A 17,252-nucleotide genomic window follows, 5' to 3' on the forward strand; every position below is an offset into this window, starting at 1 on the left:
GGGTTTAGCACTTGACTGGAAATGATAAGCTTAATCTGTGTGTATTGTTGAACTTAAAATATTCTTACGTTTTTATACTTTTGTTCCAAATGAGCTAAAATAAATAAATATAAAGCTTTTTTTTGTGGACTTACATACAATCGGTTCAAGATATACCTTTTAAAGTTATACTTAGCTTTAAAATTGTAATAAAAAATTTGTGTGTCTGCTAAATGTGCTAAGTGTGTGATATGTGAAAGACTATGCAGTAAAGTAGAAAAGAAAAATGTATAGTGAAGGTATATATTAATTTAATTGTAGATATTCAAACTTGTTCTAAGATATTTAGTCTTAAAAACTTGAAAACCTCCTTAGCGAATACCAACCACATACAAAATGTAGAGCTTAAATACTTGTTTGGGCGCAGATTGTCATACTAATTGTCCCCAAGGCAAAAAAGGTAATTATTGTTAGTAGTTTTATTTGTTAGTAGTTTTATTGTTAGGTATTTCAACAATTTTGAAATATTACAGTACTGTTTTCAAAATACGACAAAGAAGTTGTACGAAGTACATAGTAAAGTATGAAAACATCTCCTGCAAACAATTTCAACACTTTGGAAATCATAGAGGACCCTATAGCAAAATACTATTTTCAATATTACAGCTTTAAAAAATCTAAACATAAGTTATTAAGGTATCTTCTACAAAGTAAAGGACCCGTGCAGTGCTGCGCTCTGGATGCCTAATGATGAAGCTGTTACATATCGATCCAAAGACTTGACGTAGTTAGAGTGCTCGCCACCAGAATGCACTACCTTGTCTACCTCAGAACAGGTCATTGTAACCCTTACAAACTCTTATGCACAACAGTCACACAACAGTATGTTCAAAATCCAGGATAATATTTAGGTTTCCAACTTATTTATGAAAAAAATACATAGTGGAACAGCCTTTATGGAATTCAAAATTAGAAAAGAGTCATCCCGTTTAGTGTGTTTGGTTTATTCAGCTTTTCATGGACCCAATATGCAAAATATGTGACAAAATAAAAAATCATAAAAAGTTCAATAAAATGGATTTCGAACTGAATAACAACACAAAAATAATTTGTGAGGTGTTTTTTATAAATAAGAACACTATAAATTATAAACTAATTATCAGTTAGAAATAGTACATTTAGGTATCTTTGTTCTAAATACCCCCGCCGCAGCAAACCTGCCGACTAAGCGAATTTCCATTTGTCTTAATTGATTTTCAATTAAATATATTTTAATAACATTAGGTTTAACTAGGTTTGCTGCTACAAGGAAGCTAATAAAGTGTGCTTTTTGTAAAATATTGACAGCTTAGTACAAAATAAATAAATTTGATCAAAATACAAAATATATCCATATACAAGCAAACTACAACATTTAACAATATTCTCCATAAGAATAACATGGTAATTTTAAATTTTAAATTTTTTAAATTTTCTCCGTTACTATAACCGAACAAAAATACTTTTATATACTAAATTAATTGTTTTTTTAAGCTCTTTAAAAAGGTCTAAAGAGAAATTGGAAAATTTTGTGTTTTGAGGGTCAAAAGTGAGAAAAACCAACTTTTACCTTAATTGAATCATTTGTTTTTGTTATTTATAAAAGTATAGTTGTCTAAACATTACTGCAAGTCTCTACTAGTTGCCTACGATTCTTACAACCTAGTTCAAGTTATTATTTATTGTATTTTTACGTTATTAAGTTGGCTGTTTAGTACTGAATGTGAGAAAACACATCAGAGGAGTACCGTGAAATGGTCTACTTTTTTGGAATTGCTCTTGGCAGTGCAAGAGGAGCGGCAAGATTGTATGCAGAACACTATCCGAACGGGCAATGTCCTAACTATAAGACATTCGGTGTTCAGACAACAATACTTTAATAAATAAAAAAAAAATGATTCAATCAGCTGTTATGTTTTAAAACGTCCTGTTATTGACGTATAACATATGATTGTAAAGATATTTAGACAATGTAAAAGGAGTATTAACATTGGAGAAAAGTAGTCATGCGTTACGAAAAGATGGCATTTCTCTGTTATTATTTATCAATTCTTAACAAATGAGGTATCACTGAAAACTAAATAAAATTTACAACCTTTTTTGTTTCCTGCAATTTGTTTGTAAAGTTAACGGTTTTCGTGAAATTTATCATCAAATATTTTAAATGGCTGCCATTTTAAACGGTTTATGATTTTTTAAGTACAATTTTAAACAAAAATAGGTCTTAAGATAAACGTGTTTGCAAAATCTCAACGGTGTATCTCTAACAGTAGATATAATACCAGAATATGACCCCACTTTCGGCGTTTTAGAGGCACTTTTAGGGCACTTTTTATAGGGGAAAAATGAGAAAAATGAGTGGCTCATTTTTTTGGCCACTTTTTTAAAGACCCAGCTCTCGACCTATACACCCCTATATAAATTTTCTACTTTTGTTAATACTAAAAATCACGTCTGGAATATGGCTCATTTTTTGGCCACTTTTTTAAAGACCAGCTATATTTAGATCTTGTCCAATACAAGCCTATATAAATGTTCAAACTCCATTAAAATTTCAAATCCACATCCATTCCCATGTATATTTTCAAAATCATGTGAGGTTTGTGCGTGAACTCGGGCATGCTCCCGGCTCATGATGTGCTCCCTTGGACATCCTTAGTGGAAATCCATGAGTTCTGGCTACTTGGGAACCCAAGCCATTTGACATACAACGAATCACCCTTTCTCCTAATTACCTTCTCTACCAAATACATGTCCTTATACTTGGTCTTTAACAACTCCTCTGTATAGAAGCCTCCCCTGATTATATTGCCATTTTCATCTTTCAAGATATAAGTCACAGGCTTTGTATTCTTAACTTCTGCTATTGTAAATAGTTCCCCTGTCCAATTTGGAGTATAACCTTTACTAAAAACATGTTTATACTTGGAAATCCTTACGCTATCACCTACCTTATATCTTGGCTTTTTAACTTGCACTACTTTAGAAGTCAACCTCTCATGCACATATTTACTATTCTTAACATTCACTTGGTTAGGCTTCATTCCTATAGATCTATGCACTTTATTATTATATTTTCGAATTAACTTTGGAAGTAAATCCAACCATTTATAACTCCCCTGAGCACTAAATTCTCTATATAACCAATTCTTTAAAGTTCTCTGAAACCTCTCCACAATTGCAGCCTTAGTTGTAGAAAATGTGTGATAGTGATTAATATTTAATTTTTTCATTAGTTTGCTAAAATATTGATTAAAAAATTCTTTTCCATTGTCAGATTGAATGTTTTTAACCCCCTTTGGTAGAATGGTTTTAATGGCTTCTGTAACCACTAACCCTGTCTTATTCTTTAGTGGAGCAGCATAAGCTTTTTTAGAAAATGTATCTATTAAAGTTAAAATATATTTATTGCCAGAATTTTCTCTAGCATAGTTTTGCATATCAACTAAATCTATTTGTATGGTTTCGTTTATACCCAATACTTTAAAAGACCTTCTAATGAAATTCTTTCTTGCAGGCTTATGAAGCTCGTATGCAATTTCATTCATTTTTTATAACATCATCCTTTCCTGTAACTCTAAATACATCACCATTAGCCCCAATCAATAGATTATCTTCCATTCTTTTAAATACATAGTTTTCTGGTATATATGGTCTATTATCTATATACTTAAATCCACTCAAAGATCTGGGGTCAGCAACTAATAAATCAGGATTATATTCCATCAAATTAAAATTTTTTTCTCCATATACAAATTTTGATCCATCGTAATGCATAGATTGTGACATTAGACAAATATCATCCGAATGTTCCCCCTCTGGTAGATTTCTTATGAATTGATTTTTGGCATCCCAACATTTTTCTTTTTTATTATAAGTTATAGTCTGTTCTTTTGTAACACAGTCAGTGTCATCAATGGCAGGTTTAACACGTACTAACCTTTTATTATTAAAATTCCAATAGCCTACTTCCATTTTTGGAACTTGTGAAACATTCACAGCATCTTTACTATCTGTACCTTCCATCAAATTGCTAAGTTTTTGTTTTTTAGCATTCCAAACACCATTCTCTGATTCTAAAAATTCATAATTATTATCATCTTGTACAAATTTACCATCTTTTTTTCGTATTAAAGTCTGTTGTAAAGTGGGCACATCATTTAAACTTTCACCCTTTTCCACATTAGTAATTTTCCGTTTCTTAGCATTCCAAATACCATTTTCTGATTCTAAAAATTCATAATTATTATTGTCTTGTACAAATTTACCATCTGTTCGTATTAAAGTCTGTTGTAAAGTGGGCACATCATCTAAACTTTCACCCTTTTCCACATTAGTAATTTTCTGTTTTTTAGCATTCCAATTTTTATTCTTAGATTCTAAAAACTCATATTTAGTTTTACCTTGTAAGAAGACATCACCTTTTCTAGTTAATGTCTGACCCAAAGTTGATACATCATCTACAAACTCTCCATCTTTAACATTACCAATTTTACGGTTTAAACAATTCCAACTATCGTCTTGTAAATTCAAAGTAGGTTCATTACTAGCCCTGGGTTCTGCAGGCTTATTATATGGATTATATAAACGATAAAATTTATCTATAAACATATTTTTATTTAATAAATAATACCACTTTCTCTCAATTCCTCAATAATGGAATCTATTTCATTATCCACTCCTGAGTTACCGGCTTGGCGACTTAGCCAAAGAAGTCTTAACCTATCTACAAGCTCATTAGGATCATCCCAATAAATATAGTCTATTTTATTACCAGTCACTTGTCTCAAACCTTCACCAACAGATTTAAATAGAGGTTTAATTATATTAAGATATTTAGTATGTCTATTACTTGAAATTGGTGCACCATCTTTGTAACTCTTTAAATGTCCATTTGTAGCTTCCAAAATTTCTTTATAATTTTGCAAATCAGCCGGAGTATAATCCTCAGGTTCTTTTAAAGTTAACAATTGCCACAAACCTTTTGTCCCCTTGTAGGTTTTATTTGCAATTGTAACATCATCATTGGCAATGTCAACTTCCTTATTTCCAATAAAAAATTTATTTGCTTCTCGTCTAATACCATATGTAGTGTCTGTCATACTACTTTTACTGAGGTAATTTCCTAAATAGTCTGATGCTAAAAGACCAAAATCTAATTTCTGTGGGGTGGATTGCTGTAATGGTTGCAATCTTGGTATCACTGGTATTCTAGATGGAGTCATTGGGAGAATCTCCATTCGAGGCCTCTCTGTTTTGGCGATTTTTTTTAATTCTTGTAATGGCTCTATTAAAGGTTGGAATGTTTGGAACCTCTCTTCAGCCTCTAGAAACTTGCCACGTTTCAAAGCTCTATATTTCTCTCGTATTTGATTTGCAGAGTCAACCAATTCTTGTTGAATGTTTTTCATCTTTTATTTACATTTTATTTATCTCATTTGACAAAGGATTGTACTCAAACACTTTATCATGTATTATTAAACAATATGCAGATGTATTTGCTGGTACATTTTCTGCAGTTTCAATCTCTAATTTAATATCAACAATTCCTTCCTTCACTGTTTCGTTCTGTCTAGAACAGTCTATTACAATTAGTGGATATTTCTTCATAAACTCAGCCCTACTAATCATAGGATCTGGGATAGTATTATAGTAAGTCTCTCTAAACCTCATAAACATCTCATAAGCTTTAGAGACATCTCCATTTTCAAAGTCGAGATTTAAATCACTATAAGGATAATATTCAGAGTTTAGAAATACTTTGAGATTTTTTAACTTACAGTGATCAAATTCATCAGTTCTTTTTCGTGCACTATTATCCCTAGCTGTTTGGAAACCAAATATAATATACCTAGGCTTCTCCAAACTTGAAGATGTCTTTACTGACCATGTATGTCTTGTAGTATTGGGATATGATGGAAGTTCATGCAACTCTAAGCTTCTAAATGCAATTTGCAAATTTTTATTTTGCAATAACATCTTTTGTAATTGTAACTTCTCCCCATCTGATGGTATTACATGTGGCATCACCCATTGAATTGAGTTAAGTATAATTTTGGGAATTGCATCAGCAGTACCACTGGCTGGAGCACTAGTGGTTGTTAATATACAATTCAAATCATTTTTGGATCTTTTCAACACCAATTCTTGTTTGACATTTACTAATACCTTATTAAAATCCTCAAATACACCCATTAACAGTTCTAATGGCAAACAAGTACTAAACTTGCCACTTTTATGGAACTCTTTTAAATTCGTGTCAGAATCAAATGCCACATTTGACAATTTAGTTGTTTTATTGTAAGAGCTCAATATTTTCATAAGACTAGAAATTCCTGGGTTTCTTACAATATCTATTTCTTTACCTGCGACTTCATATCTAATTTCATCAAATAAGAATGCAAATGCATTATTTATAAAATGACCTTTATCATGATTTTCAATTTCTCCCTTAATATACAGATAACTCCTACATGGGAGAGTTAGCAAATCTTGATTATTAATACATATTCGAATTTCATCAGAATTATTTATTGCTAAAGTGTTATGGGGAACATAGGAGTGATTTGTAATTTTAACCACACTATCGTCGAATTGGGATTTCCCTGTAACATCTAGAAAATCTTCCATTTTTATTAATAGAAAATTTTAACTTTAGTCCTATTGATCGTAGGAACCTAGCATTTTGTATACTTATAGATAAATTCTTATAAATTCTCATATCTTTTTTATATGACAAGTAATTGTAGTTTCTTCTCCATTAAAGTCAATTGCCTTGTCATGCTGATCGGCAAATGTAATACTGACAACATCTAAACTTCTCTTATTTACAGGAAAATATATAATATTTCTTGGAACTTCAATAATTTTGTAGCCAGGAGGAGCTTCTGGATAAAAGCTATGTATGGTGTGTGATTTGTTTCCATTTAAATAGGACCCGTTTGCAATATTACATTTTACTCTAATCACATTTACATTATTAATGTTTATTTTATTTGTAGATTCAAACTGTACACCAGGAGTAGAAACACCTTTAAATCCCAATAAAACAGACCCTAAACATGGTTTTGTAAAATCAAACACGTGGCTAGAAAGTAATGTCGCTTTCATAGTTTTATTATTAGCTGTAAGGAAAAAGTCTGGGATTTGCTTTTGAATTTCCTTTGCAAGCTCAACCACCTCATATGTTCCTTCAGAAATTTCTATTGTAACTGGAGCTTTGTGGTCATAATAGAAAACATCATCACCTTCTCCAATGGTTAATTTGTTGCCTTTAAGTTTATTTAATTTTGGAATAAGCCCTTTGAATAAAAGTTTGACTTTAGTATTAATTAATGCTTCTCCATTTTTATGTATTATAACTTTAAGTTTACCATCTAATAACTGGTTTAAATCATCAACTAAGATCTCTCCCTTTGGTAATGTTTTTTTCTCTACTTTGTAATATGTTAAAGTATTTAGAGGTTTTTTCACATTAAATATAGAATTATAACTTTGAAAATCAACTAATCCAATTACATAATCATCATTTAATTCTATGGGAGGAAAGAACACTGACTTTAGCTCTGGCTCTGTACCCGAAAATGTTATAGTAAATGAATCCATTTTTATAAACAAAAATTTTTTATGAATGATAAACATAAAATTCCACAAATAGAACTATTTAAATCTTGTATTTGATCGGTTGTATAGAATATTTTATGTCCCTCAAAATATTTAATTACTTCTTTTGGAGGTTGGATTCCAAATGGGTCAAAATAAATTACAATATCTTTATTTTTACGATATGCTGTCCAATGTGTGCCAGATGAACTGTCTAAATTAACTATTCCGCACTCTTTTACTTTTGGTGTTAGATTTTTTAGCTCGTTTTTTAGGTACACCCCCCGGAAGTGAGGCACGTCTTTTGCGGCCTCTAACAGCTGGTAGTTGTCCATTTTTTTTATTAAATTTTAATCCCATTCCCATTTTTGCTTTTGCCTTCATCAAATTTGTCACCGCATAAGCTGCAGCTCTTTCAGCAAGATTTGCGTCATTTGCCGTTACTCTAGTCCAAGCTAAGTCTGCTAATCTCATGTCTGCTTTGTTCCGAGCAGCGGTATCAGGATTATTCATGTAGAATATGTCATGCTCTTTACAATAAGAGTCTAACTTATTTTTTGGAGGTACATTTTTGGCTAGATTTTGACGTATATTCGTTCCAGGTCCACAGTACCGATATGATGGTATGTGAAGTGGAAATGGAAGATTATTTATAAGAGTATTCAATAGCCCTCGACCCCTGTAAGGCTTTAGGAATAAACCTTTGCCTTTTTTACATGTTTTCTTATTATTTTTTACCATTTTTATTATATAAAAAATGTCTTTTATTCAACAAAAACACAAATTTAAAATAGTACATACTAAGGAAAATATACCAAAGAAGTTGGGTCTATTTCCTACCAATATTCGATGTGTTATTTGTGGTCCAAGTGGAAGTGGGAAGACGGTTGTAATTTACAATTTAATTGTAAGAAAGGAAGGATTAAAATTTACAAACTTATATTTAATATCTAAATCTTTAGAACAAGAAAAATATAAAAAAATAATTGAAATATTTAGTTTGTGTGACGAAGTGAAATTACACACGTTTACTGACTGTGAAATCACACCAAATGATGTAAAATCACAGTCAGTTGTTGTATTTGATGACATAAATAGTCAAAATATTACACAATTTTTTTCAATGGGTCGACATAAAAATATTAACTGTTTTTACTTGTGTCAATCTTACAGCAAAGTACACAAACATTTACGTGATAATGTAAATTTCCTAATATTATTTAAACAAGATGATTTAAATTTAAAACATGTATATAACAATCATGTTGGTAATGACTTTTCATTTAACCAATTTAGAAATCTCTGCCACCAATGCTGGGATAAAACTAAATATGGCTTTTTTGTAATTGACAAAGAAAGGTCAAAGAATAATGGCAAATATAGATTTATGTTTGATCAATTTTATAGTGACCAAGCGCAAGCGTATTGATGCCATCTTCTAGAATAAACCTCTTGTCATCGTCAAATGATAGTACTTTCTTGTTCATGGTTAAGGTTTGAAGATGATGATTTGTAGATTTAATTCTTGTCACATTCTCATAGTAATCTTGCCCAGTTGCAATACAGTTCAAATAATGTTGATGTCTAAGGAGATGTTTAACTGTAGCACCATCAGCTCCTTTAGCTTTCTTCACCTCTAAAGCTTGCTTGTCTTCTTCATATAACCATTTTAGAGGAATATAAGAATATAACTTTGGTCTTAAACCACAATATTCATACATAATATGACCATCTAATTCGTCTTTGAACTTGCCTGTGACTTTTTTATTTTTATCAGAGTATAAGAAATGGTCTTTACTATATCCAGAGGTATCAAAATAGTGCAAGTCACTTTCTATTTCCTTGTAAAAGTCCTCTGTAACTATAGAATACATTAAAGAATCTGTATCAGTCATAAGAAATCTTTTGTTCTTAAATTTTGACATATAATTATAGTGGAAATCATACATTATTACTTTACTAATATCCAAAATTGTCATTCCCAAATATATCGGCTTATTAAACTTTACAACTAATTTATTTAAATGTATAGCATGTAAATTGTTATCGAACTTTTTGCTACAGTCAAACCTTGGATTAGTGACATATTTTGTTAATAGTGACTCATCCTTGAGATATATATCACGAAACTTGCGTTGGTTCATAATTGTTCGACCAAAGAGACTATTATTTAACAATTTGTAAAAGTCTTTTTCAAAATCATTTTTAGCACATTTGCGTTTTTCAATATTAAAATTAATATAGGGTGAAAGCCATTTTGATTGTCTAAATTTTAAAATTCTATAGTATTTTGTAGCAACCAAACCTAATTCCTCATATTTTTGTAATGCTTTATAATGTAAAATATATTTAGTTTTGTCATTTAAATTAGGTATTAATTTGCCATTCATTTTCTCAGGTGCTAATGGATAGTCATTATGTAAATCATGTAAGCTTTTATCGTATTTTAAATCAACTTCTAAGATATATCCAAACTCATCATTTTGATTGTTTTTGTAGTCTATCTCATTCGTCCAACGAAATCCATCCACGGGTAGTGTCTCACACATAGCTGTGGAGTATAGCGAGTTACAATCTAAATATATTAAATACACACTTTCTTGATTGGGATCATAATGTTTGCCCATATATCTATTATTGGCTTTAGCGTAACGTGTAGAAATCATACTGACTCCTCCTCTGATTGCACTTTCTATGAACAAATGCATGTCAATATCTTGAAATAATTGTAATTTTATACCAGTCATTCTAAGACAAGCTTCCCATGTTAGTCCTGGAAGTGAATACATATGTACGGGGTCAAGTTTGTAATCCTTTAAACACAGGTCTCTAAATGTCTCAAACACATCAGCCAGTAGCAATACATCTGTTTTAAGATATAAATCATGATATTCTTGTAAATTATGTATATTAAAATGGGTCCAGACATTTTTAGCATGTTCATATTCGATGGGAGAGATATGTTCTTTAGTTAAAGTACTGTAAAATTTTTCAATTGGAGGTAGAGACTCTGCAAACTTATCTGGTCCTGTCATATATTCATAGGGAAATACGCCTTTGCGTTGTAGTAGTGGATTGTCTATGAATCTAAATGTATTTAAATTGGAAGCTAATTTGTATAATGGAAGGGACAGAAAGTTATAGGAATCTAAAAATACTAAATCATCAACAGAGAATGAAATGTACTTTTCCATATCTTTGGCTATGCAATTTAATTTACGATTAAACTTTCCCAAGTGTTGCATAATTAAATGTCCATCGTAATTTTTTAAGTTATGAAAGAATACTGGTATTTTCTTTGTTACTTTATAGTTTAAATTGCAATCATTGTGGGCAGCTCCACGGTATTGGCCATTTGAATGACAATGTTCCCGTACCCTATCAAAATATAGAGGCTTTTCACAAATATGACAATGTGTTGAGTTTTGGAAAGATGCCTCTTGCTCAGGAGTCATTACAAGGGGGATATATATTGCCATTTGATTTTTAATGAAGTCATAAGTCTCAAACAACCTTTCGAAAAACACATCCATAACATTTTCGCCACTATATAACTCTTCAGAAATAATCTTAGAATCTTTTACTACGACAAATGCAAATCCAGATGGAGTATGGTTGTTAGAGTTTATAAAACACTCAAAATCAGCATAAATTACAAATGGGGCTTTAAGTTGATATTTATAATTTTTAAATTGTAATGTATCTTGTTTAGACATTTCCACTCGTTGGACATCAAAGTTTTTACAATATGTTATATGACACTCCAATTTATCTTTGGTGTAAAAATGTTGTAAACAAAACTTGCAAAAATGCTTTTTACTGTTATCTTTTGTTGACCGTAGCATTAACCTATTAAAATCACGAATTAAACAGTAATGTGATTTACGACCTTGTTGTAATAATAATAGATCTATATGAGTGTTACTATTCAGTTTGGTTCTTCTTAATGGATATATAAATTTTTGGTCTTCAACTCCAAATACATTAACACTTATATTATTCTTTCTTTCAAATTGATCTATGTCAGATATTTTTACGGGATATTTTATATTTGTCATGTTCAACTTACCTACGTAGGGTGCATAGTTAGAGACTCTATTAGCATGTTTAGCATTCCTTGGATGTAAAGCTGCTAAAATTGACCAAAGGAAGCATTTATTATCAACATTCTTTATATTTAAAACTGCTTTTGTCAATTTAATACTTTTTGGTGTGGGAATGTATGACTTTGGAGTTAGGGGCTTGTACTTGTAAACGTGCAACTGCCAATATTTAGTGTGGTCATATATCCATCCACTACCTTCCGCTTGATATTTGTGCATAGAAGCGTCAATCTTTAAAAGAGCATTTTCAATTTGAGGCTTTAAATCTCTCTTCTCAATGGTAAGGATAGTAAGGCTTCTGAAATCTGCAATACATTCTTTCTCATTAACTAATTTTCCATTTTGATCTATTGTATATTTTATAAATTTGATTCTCCTTACTAAAGTCCATTTTATTGGTAGAGGACAAGACTGAAGAGTACTTTTAAGTTCAGTTTTAATCGATTCACCGACAAATTTAATCATTGTATATGGACATTTGTTACAAGAATTTACATGTCTTTTAAAATGACCAACAACATTTCTTTTACAGAAATTACAAGTCTTGTGACTTTGTAATATATGAGATTTTAGAGCTATGTTACTATCACAGATTAAATCACATAGTTTACATACCTTCATTTGATGTATCAATTTGTAATGGCGAATAAGGTTGCTTTTTTTGGAGAGCGATGCAAAACAATGTTGACATGTGGTCTTCATTTTTATATATGAAATTAAAAAATAGGTTGGCATCTTCTATATAGTAGAAATTACATTTTTACAATTTAAATTAATGAGAAGTAATAATTCAAATCATAATTCTAAATTTTAATATTCAAAACAATTTTATACAATAATATATGGCAATTAAAATTTTCTAAATCAAAACTAAATTCTAAATCTTAAATAAAAACTCTTTTTAGCAGAATGCTGAGTCTACATTTATACAGAGTTAGTGTTAGTTATATAGAGAAGACTACCTATGAAAAAATTATATAGTGATTGAGATTCGGCTAAGTTTTAAAAAATAACTTGTATATATTTTTGAATCAAAGTCCCCAGTAATTGAGATTCGGCTAAGTTTAAAAAAAATAAGTGACTCAAAGTCCCCAGTGATTGAGATTCGGCTAAGTTTAAAAAAAATAAGTGACTCAAAGTCCCCAGTGATTGAGATTCGGCTAAGTTTTAAAAAAATAAGTGACTCAAAGTCCCAAGTGATTGAGATTCAGCTAAGTTTAAAAAAAAATAAGTGACTCAAAGTCCCCAGTGATTGAGATTCGGCTAAGTTTTTAAATAATAAGTCACTCAAACTTCCCCAGTGAGTATAATTCGGCTAAGTTTTAAAAAAATAAGTGACTCAAAGTCCCCAGTGATTGAGATTCGGCTAAGTTTAAAAAAAATAAGTGACTCAAAGTCCCCCAGTGAGTATAATTCGGCTAAGTTTTTAAATAATAAGTCACTCAAACTTCCCTAGTGAGTATAATTCGGCTAAGTTTTTAAATAATAAGTCACTCAAACTTCCCCAGTGAGTATAATTCGGCTAAGTTTTTAAATAATAAGTCACTCAAACTTCCCCAGTGAGTATAATTCGGCTAAGTTTTTAAGAAATAACTTGTATATATTTTTTACAAGTTCCTTAGTGACCAAAATCAGCCAAGTGTTTAAGAAATGGAATATTAGCTACACTCCTAAGTTAAAAGAAATACAGAGTATGAGTACAAACATCAATTATGCAACCAATTGATCCCATGACCCGACACACGACAACTTATTTCTACTAGGCTTACATATCAAAGACTTACCAAAACAAGAAGATCCAGGTGGAAGAGTGAGTGATGATACTATAGAATCTCCCTTTTTTATATCACAAAATTGTCTAAATTAATTTAAAACTTAACAATTTGAATAATTAAGGTCAATCAATCAAACATATTTGGTAATTGTCTAAACCTACCCTAGACAGACCAGTTTAACCCTTTCAGTGCTAGGCCAATAGTTCATATTTTGTAAGACTTTTAATTCCATTACATGTTGTTGAATTTTAACTGTAATGTTGTCACTATTTTAATAATTATGCTAATTTTGAATAATAAGACAATAAGAAAATATAGAACAAAGATAAATCCCAGTATTTGTAGTAAACATTAAATAAAACTTAGTTTTTGTAATAATTTTCCCAGTTTTCCTATAATTTTGTATGTTCTGATAGCATTCTTTGAAACCAAAATCTCATATAAAATCAAAATACATATAGTTTACAACGTAATATTGAATTTAACTTTGATTTAGTTAGACAAGGTTATCTTAATAACTTATAGCTATTTTAAGAAAAATAATATTTTGCAGCAAAGTCTCTGGAACACATTTATGATCACTGTTGTGTTTCAACTGAAAAATATCATCTAAATAGTCCATGACTAACTAGTGCTGCTACTTAGTAATGCATTGAACAACCATCTGTAGCGCTATCTGTTCGCGATCAGTGGTGTTAGCTTAAATACCAGTTTTTGACTCCTCAGTCTTCAAGCACAGATAGCCGAGAGGGCTAAGGCGTGTGTCACTTGGCCAGTGGCATTCGTCTGCTCGGGGTTCCATCCCCGTCCTGTGTGGCAAATAATTGGTGACCTGTGTGTTTGTAGCGATATACTACAACCGCTGGGGCATAGTGAGGTGTTCATAATCCTTGGGTTTAGACATACACCTCGAAATCATCGGATTGGGCGAATCTTTTAGCTAAGTGGTTGTTAGTGTATCCTATGAACATGCAGGTCACCAATGGCCGTTTTGCTACTTTTTATTAAAAATAACCTTCCTCTCTATATCCCTTAGAGATTTTTAAAAACAACAATATATCGTTTCATAGCACTGAAAGGGTTAAACCAGATTGATGCCAGACAGATTGGCACAAGACAGGCAGAAAATGTTGACAATTGGTTTTAATTAGGGTCATTAGGTACACTCACAGTCATTCGTTAGAGTCAGGCATAATTTACACATAGCCATAGAGCGCCCCCGAGTTCGCGTACAAACCTTGCATGATTTTGAGATATACATGTTCGAATGGATGTGGAATAGAGTTATACAATGGTATTGAACATTTATATAGGCTTGTATAGGCCAAGAGCTGGATTTTTAAAAAAGTGGTCAAAAAAATGAGCCATATTCCAGAAGTATTTTTCAGTATTAAAAAAGTAGAAAATTTATATAGGGGTGTATAGGTCGAGAGCTGGGTCTTTAAAAAAGTGGCCAAAAAAATGAGCCACTCATTTTTCTCATTTTTCCCCTATAAAAAGTGCCCTAAAAGTGCCTCTAAAACGCCGAAAGTGGGGTCATATTCTGGTATTATATCTACTTCTAACCGTTATTATTTTATTTTTGTAAAAAAAAAAAAAAAAAAAAAATACAGACAGATGGTAAACTAGGCACCACAGACCCACGTTCCTATGGTGAAATGTGTTTGTCTTGACCTAGGCAATACATGTGTCCAGAGAGTTACGGGGCATCCTGTATACACATTAGGCCACCTCTTAAGAAGTAAATTTACGTTGAATATTAATGATTGCTTATATGACAATATGCTCAGCTATAAATAATTGTAAATTAAACTATTTTTTGTCCATTCAAGTTTAATGCTTAGTAATCAACGAGTTATTGAAAGTATGCTTTTGATTGGCAACACAAATTAAGTTTAAATGTATTAATTATAAATGCACTTCTACTGTAAAAAAATAATTTGGTGACATAAAACTCCTAAAAAGATGTAAAAGCAAAACAAATTATCATTAATATAAAATAACTAAAATGTGATTTGATTAAATCATTCTTTTAACAACCGTACATAAATAAAGACGTTGCGCAAGTGTCTCTAAAATTAGCTTTAATATAATTTGCGAATAAATTTTTTATTTTGATGTCCCTGGAGGTAAAAAACACTCTTAGGTAAAAATCTTTATGTGCGTAATTTCGGTCAGATTTTGATTAAATTTCGAATTAATGGGTAGAGCTGGATACACTTGAATGAGTTCGCGAATCAGCAAAATCGGGCCTTGGAAAAGTATGTCCTGGGATTTTCAAATCTTTCAAACATATTTTTCCTCAACAACATATATTTTTCCATATGTTTATAATGACGCGTTTATTTATTTATTAATCAACGGCAATACGCCAATTTACATAAATATAATAGTTTAACAGCTAACAACAATAAAAGTTTGTGTTTTTATGACTAGGTTAACAATAATAAAAATGAAAAGCATTATTGTAAGTAAGCGTTGTTGTAGGGCTGTAATGTTAACGTTGTAAGAGTATTAAAGGTTTGATCTTAGATCACGTTACAATTATCGAAATATACAGTCATAACAATGCTTAATTATTAATTAATTATGTGGCCATTTGTACCCAAGGTGACCTGATACTTGGCCTCACAACTCTTCCTCTACGTCTCTTCTTTCTTCTTCTTAGGTCGTCCAGGAGGCCTCCTCTCTTCTGGGGTTTCAAACAAAATTTGCTTTACCTAAGTCCTAGAGGATATTCTGATAACATTCTTGGTCCCTCACAAATCCTAGCCTTAAACACACAAGCCTTAAACACAAGGTTCAGTTTCATCTTTATAAAACTGCCAAACCTTTTCTCCATTAATTTCCAAGGACCCATGTCTTTGCAACATTTAAAAACATTGGACGTATTATAGGTAACATAGAATTGTAAGTAGATAATGATAGAACTGTAAGTGTAGTAAATCAATTTCTTAAAATTACAACACAACACATAATTTTGAAACTTGTTGTCCTAGGTAGCTAATATTGAGCCTGCAGAAACATGTTCTAGAATTACACACAAATAGAAACATCAGTGTAGGAAGGGCATACTTCATATTCGGGGCTGAAAGCAGTTTTCCGTCATCTAAGGACATACTAAACAAAGGTTTTGAAAAAATATTAGATGGGGAAAATAAATATACCAGTAATTGTAGAAACTAGCTAAGGGTAAAACTAAAATATTAGTTTTGATCAATATTCTAAAGAATGGTAGGAAAGACCCAAATTAAAATATTTAGAGTTAAAATCTGTAAAAGTAATTGAAATTAGAACAAAAAACTCATTTCCTTAGTACCAAATTAATGTTGTTACGGTTTGATTATTAATGCAATTGTTGGAGTTACAGCTTTAAGTGTGCTCTTAGGGGTTCGTGAGGTCGAAGCACAGCTCAAAGTATAGAAAGGATTTCCTCAATTTCCATTCTTCAAGTACAGATCTGTACTTAATTTCAAGAACTTAACTCTTCATAAATTACATATAAAATAATATCCATTACATTTTCACGTAAAATGCTGAAGACGAGGATTGTACAGTTTTTTAATGAGCAGCTGTTGAAGCAATCGTATTGGCTGGTTGTTGTACATTGTACAATTCCCTCGAAGACTTGATACTTTGAAAGCAGAGTACTTAATATTTCCCCTTAATGTAGTATATTTATTTGCTTGTGCATGAACTTACCTTTGTAAGTTCCCTTGGAAGTAGTTAAAAGCGTCAAAGTAGTGGTAAGTAT

Source organism: Macrosteles quadrilineatus, unplaced genomic scaffold (genome assembly GCF_028750875.1).
Source record: "Macrosteles quadrilineatus isolate MER2022 unplaced genomic scaffold, UCM_ALF_1.0 Scaffold_3__2_contigs__length_128488019, whole genome shotgun sequence".
Classification (NCBI taxonomy): Eukaryota; Metazoa; Arthropoda; class Insecta; order Hemiptera; family Cicadellidae; genus Macrosteles; species Macrosteles quadrilineatus.